This window comes from Prunus avium, chromosome 1, assembly GCF_965620075.1.
Source record: "Prunus avium chromosome 1, drPruAviu1.hap1.1, whole genome shotgun sequence".
NCBI classification, from domain to species: Eukaryota; Viridiplantae; Streptophyta; class Magnoliopsida; order Rosales; family Rosaceae; genus Prunus; species Prunus avium.
In genome coordinates, this window is record NC_142284.1 from 9,047,566 (window position 1) to 9,053,565 (window position 6,000).

A 6,000-nucleotide genomic window follows, 5' to 3' on the forward strand; every position below is an offset into this window, starting at 1 on the left:
GTTCGCTGGTCATCTCTAGAATTGCCTTTCTTGGAGGACTTTTGAGATTTGAAACTTAGTTTTGACTGGAAAGCACTCTCAACAGGTTGATCATTTCGTGTCAACCTTCTCTGCTCATGAGACTTTAAAGAACCCATCAATTGTTCAATTGATAAGGTGGTGATGTCCTTGCACTCTTCGATAGCAGCAACAATGGGATCATATTTTTCAGGCAAGCTAATCAATATTTTTTCAACAACTCTCTGGTCAGAGATCTCCTCACCAAATGTTCTCATTTGATTCACAACTTCAGCAAGTCTGGAGGCATAATCTTGGATGCATTCAGATTCTTTCATCTTCATATTATAGAACTCCCTGCGCAAAGTCTGTAGCTTGATTGTTATGGCCTTGCTGTCACCTTGAAACTCCTTTTCTAATGTATCCCAGGCTTCTTTTGCTGTTTTAGCTCTTGTGATTCTTGGAAAAATGTCTGAAGTGACTCCATTCTGAATTTTGGAGAGAGCCTTGGCATCTTTCATGACTTCTGCTTCAAACTTCTCTATTTCTGCTGCTGGAAGCTGACTTAGATCCTCTGGTTCTTGAAGCCCTCTTTCAACAAAGCTCCAAAGTCCTTCTGACAGTAGTATAGTTTGTTGGAAAAATGGCTCACCTAAAAGGATACAAACTTTTTGGCGCTCAAAGGATGATTTTGAATCTGCCTAAAAGCGACCGGTCGCTGGACATTTGCGACCGGTCGTTTTGAAGCAGATTCGAAGTCTAGAGCTAAACCAAGGAGCGACCGGTCGCTAGTTCTTTGCGACCGGTCGCAGGAACACGAGCGACCGGTCGCTTGACATTTGCGACCGGTCTCTTAGAAGCAGATTCAAAGTCTGGAGGGAAAACTTCTGGCGACCGGTCGCCCATTCCTGACGACCGGTCGCTCCAGTCGTGCTGTGATGCTTTGCTTACGTATTTTCAACTGTCTTTTCAATGGCTATCGCTTTCCACGAGTTTGCAGGTGCTTAATGGATCACTTCTGAGGTAAAAGAGGGTTGACTACCTGCTGGATAGTTGGGAGAGCACTCATGGCTAATTGGTTATCCTATTTTGATTAATCTCCTCTCCATTTTCTGGTTTAATGGAGGTGGCTGAGTGGGATTGTATTACCTACCTAATCTGACCCTTAGTCTAAGTGGTGACTAAAAGGAAAGAACGTGGAGGACAATCAGATATCCTATCTCTTGTCCATTGGCTTGTGTAGGTAATGGGATGAAGTAAGATAACACAAGGGAGAAAGAATGTTGAACAAATGTAGTGGCAAAAGCTGAAAACCAGTTTGAGTTTCTAGTGAGAGTTTCAGAAAAGCCAAGGGGAGAGAAAGAGAGTTCTCTAAGTGTATCAAGGTGTTGAGCAAGGGTGTGAGAGAAACAGATTGTGAGGGTAGTGTTCTAAGGGGGTTTCCTTTGTAAACCAAAGTTGTAACATATCTTCATTAGTGAAATTTCTCAAGGTGATCACCAAAGAGGATGTAGGCAATTTGCTGAACCTCTATAAACACTTGTGTCATTTGTGCTTGGTTAATTTCAGTGTGTGTGTGTAAGACTCATCTATCATTGAGTTCTTTGTCTAAAGTCCATCAACAACAAGATCTTAAAAGGGCAGTGAGTTATTCATTAATTCACAACAAGTGGTATCAGAGCTGTGTTTGGTAGCTGGAGCTAGTTCTTCTCTTGGAGTGCTAGTGTGTTGAAGATGGCAAGTGACATGGAAGCTGAGAGTGGTAGCAGTTCACAGCATCTGAAGCCACCACAGGCAGCAAGCATGAAGGTAGAGTTAAAGCCTTTCACAGGGAAGGAGAACTTCACTCTTTGGCAACGAAGGATGAAGTCAGCTCTTACACAACAACAACTCCATGTTGTGTTGGTTGGCAAGGAGAAGAAGCCAGCAAGCATGACGGATGATGAGTGGGGAGTTCTTGACGAGTTAGCCAGAGGAGCTATCGAAAACTATCTCTCCGATGAGGTGCTCATCAACGTGATAAAGGATACAGCGAAGCAAACATGGGAGAAGCTCGAAGAGATGTTTGCAGGGAAATCGTTGTCCAACAAACTCTTCCTCAAGGAAGAACTCCTGAATCTTAAGATGGAGGAGGGAGGAAATCTAATGGAACATCTAAGCAGTTTCAATAGATGTGTTGCTGACTTGCAGAGAATGGATGTGATTTATAGTCCGGAGGATAAGGCTCTTATGTTGTTGACATCCTTGCCTCCGTCCTATAAACACTTCCGAACCACTCTTATGTTCGGAAAGGTTACTCTTGATTTTGAGCCTGTGGTGCAAGACATCATGACACACCATAGGATGACTCAACGTTCGGGAGAAAACTCTCAAGGCGAAGGTCTAGTTGCAAAGACCGGAGAGAGAGGCCGTTCAAAGAAGCGTGAAGGCAAGAAAGGCAATAGAGGAAGGTCCAAATCCAAGGCGAAAGATGGTTGTTTCGAGTGTGGGTCAAAGGAGCATTGGAAAAAGAATTGCCCCATATGGAAGGAGAAGAAGAACAAAGGGAAGAATGCAGCAAACACAGCTGAGGATGTCACAGAAAGTGATGGTGAGCTTTTGTGTATTAATAGCAATGTAAAAACAAATGCATTGGCTAATTCTTCAAGGTGTTCCTCTTCCGATTGGATTTTGGATTCCGGATGCTCATATCATATGTGCTCAAACAAGGAGTGGTTTGACACGTATGAGAAAGAAGATAGCAGTGAAGTGATGATGGGGGATGGCTCAATGTGTAAAGTCAAAGGCACTGGTACAATCAAGGTGAAGATGCATGATGGGGCTGTTAGGACGCTTGGAATGGTAAGGCACATTCCAAAGTTGCGTAAGAATCTCATTTCCCTTGGAACTCTTGATAAGAATGGTTATTCATTCAAAGCAAATGGAGGGAAACTCATAGTCTCAAAAGGTTCACTTGTGATTATGAAGGGGGAGATTCAACCTAACTGTCTATATAGGTTGTGTGGTACAACAATCATAGGTGGAGCAGCTGTATCCACAAGCAAGGACTCGGAAGATGAAACTCAGCTTTGGCATTTGAGGCTAGGGCACATGAGTGAGAGGGGCATGCAGGAACTACACAACAGAAAATTGTTGAAAGGTGTTCAAAGTTGCAAGCTTGAGTTCTGCAGATTTTGTACCATGGGAAAGCAATCAAAAATAGCTTTCAAGCAGCGAAACAAAGAGGAAGAAAGCACGGGTGTGCTAGATTATATTCACACGGATGTATGGGGGCCATCACCGGTTAAATCGAAGGGTGGAGCTCGCTATTTCGTGACTTTCTTGGATGATTTTTCCAGGAAGGTTTGGGTCTACTTCATGAAGGAGAAATCTGAGGTCTTCACCAAATTCAAAGAGTGGAAGGCGGAAGTAGAGAACCTAACCGGAAGAAAGATCAAGATCCTAAAGAGTGACAATGGTGGTGAATATAAGGACAGCAAGTTCCTTGAGTTTTGCAAAAGTGAAGGCATTAAGAGGCACTTTACCGTGAAGAAGACACCCCAACAAAATGGAGCTGCGGAGAGGATGAACCGAACTCTCATGGAGCGTGAGAGATGTATGAGAATTCATGCAGGGTTGCCCGAATCTTTTTGGGCAGAAACGGTTAACCACGCTGCCTATTTGGTTAACCGATCGCCTTCAAGAAATCTTGAGTTCAAGTGTGCAGAGGAAGTATGGTCTAATAAGTCAATCGATTATTCGAATCTTAAGGTGTTTGGGTGCAGTGCATATGCACTTATTCCTAGTGATGAAAGATCCAAGTTGAAGCCAAAGTCTCTTGAATGCATTTTCATTGGATTTGAGAGTGGTGTGAAGGGCTACAAGCTATGGGATCCTGTGAACCACAAGAAGATACTCAGCAGAAATGTTGTGTTTGATGAGAAGACCATACCTATGAACAAAGTCAAGAATTCAGAGGCAAAGGAGGATGTTGTTGAGAAAGAAACAACCATTGAGATTCCACTCAAGAAGGTGTCAAGAATGACTTCACAGAAACAGCCAACTGAAGACGTTCAGGAGGAGGTGGAGTCTGACATTGAAGAGGAAGAAGCTGGGCAGCATCAACAACACACTCAAGAAGAAGAAGAGGCTCAAGAACAGGTGGAGCCATCATCTATAGCTCGATCCAGGCCCAAGAGAACCATCAAACCACCTCAAAGGTTTGGATGGGAGATGGATGCAGTTCACTATGCCCTAAATGCTAGTGAAGAAGAACCAACCACGTTCCAAGAAGCTGTTGAGAACAAGGAACGGGAAAGTTGGATGGAAGCTATGATGCAAGAGATGGAATCTCTACACCAAAACTCAGTTTGGGAGTTAGTTCCTAAACCCAAAGGTCGCAAGGTTATTGGCTGCAAATGGGTGTTTAGGAAGAAAGAAGAAATGCATGAGAAAGGTGCCACCTTATTCAAAGCTCGGTTGGTGGCAAAAGGATTCTTGCAAAAGGAGGGAGTTGATTATGATGAAATCTTCTCTCCGGTGGTGAAACATACTTCTATACGACTACTACTCTCCATAGTAGCACAAGAGGACATGGAGGTGGAGCAAATGGATGTGAAGACTGCTTTCCTTCATGGGGAATTGGAGGAAGACATCTACATGAGCCAACCTCAAGGGTTCATTGAAGCAGGGAAGGAAAATCTGGTTTGTAGGTTGAAGAAGTCTTTGTATGGGCTGAAGCAATCTCCAAGACAGTGGAATAAATGCTTTGATTCTTACATGATGAAGATTGGTTATAGAAGATGTGAATCTGATTGTTGTGTTTACTCTCATGCATTCAAGGATGGTAACTTCATCCTTTTGCTTCTTTATGTTGATGACATGCTAATTGCATGTAAGGACATGTCAAAAATCCAGAATTTGAAGACATTGCTTGGAAGGGAGTTTGACATGAAGGATCTTGGTGCTGCACAAAAGATCCTAGGAATGGAGATAAGGAGAGACAGAAATGAAGGCAAGTTGTGGCTGTCACAAAGCAAGTACATTTCCAAGGTACTTGAAAGGTTCAATATGATGGATTGCAAGCCGGTGTCTACTCCTTTGGCGGAGCATTTTAAGTTAAGTGCAAAAGAATGTCCTTCTACGAATGTGGAGAAGGAGGAAATGAGTAAAGTTCCATATGCAAACTTGGTAGGGTGTCTCATGTATGCAATGGTGTGCACACGCCCCGACTTAGCCCAAGCCGTTAGTGTGGTGTCAAGGTATATGGCGAATCCTGGAAGGCAACATTGGACAGCAGCAAAATGGATTCTCAGGTACTTGAAGGGTACCAAAAGGCTTGGGATATTGTTTGAAAGAAAACAAGGAAAGGCATGTGTGTCGGGGTATGTAGATTCTGATTATGCAGGAGATTTAGACAAGAGGAGATCCACCACTGGATATGTCTTCACTTGTGGTGGAGGACCGATTAGTTGGAGAGCAATGTTACAATCGGTTAGTGCCTTGTCTACTACGGAAGCGGAGTATATGGCTTTAACGGAAGCTTCAAAAGAAGCGGTATGGCTGAAGAGATTGGCAAAAGAATTTGGGATAGCTCAAGACTTGGTGGTGATTCTAAGTGACAGTCAAAGTGCTATTTGCTTAGTGAAGAATCAAGTGTTCCATGGGAGGTCCAAACACATTGATGTGAGATACCACCGGATAAGGGATTGGGTGAATGATGGAGACATCACTATAATGAAGGTTCATACAAAGGAGAACGCTTCAGATTGCCTAACAAAGCCAGTCACAACAGCAAAGTTCAAGCATTGTTTGAGCTTGCTCAATCTTGTTACATGCTAAAGATTGAGGTGGAGTTCTTGAGAGTTATCAGGGCGATTCTCAAGACATTACAGATGTCCTGGAAGGCAATGATGTCCACAAGGAGTATTAGGCTCGCCATGGTGGAGATTGTTGGAAAAATGGCTCACCTAAAAGGATACAAACTTTTTGGCGCTCAAAGGATGATTTTGAATCTGCCTAAAA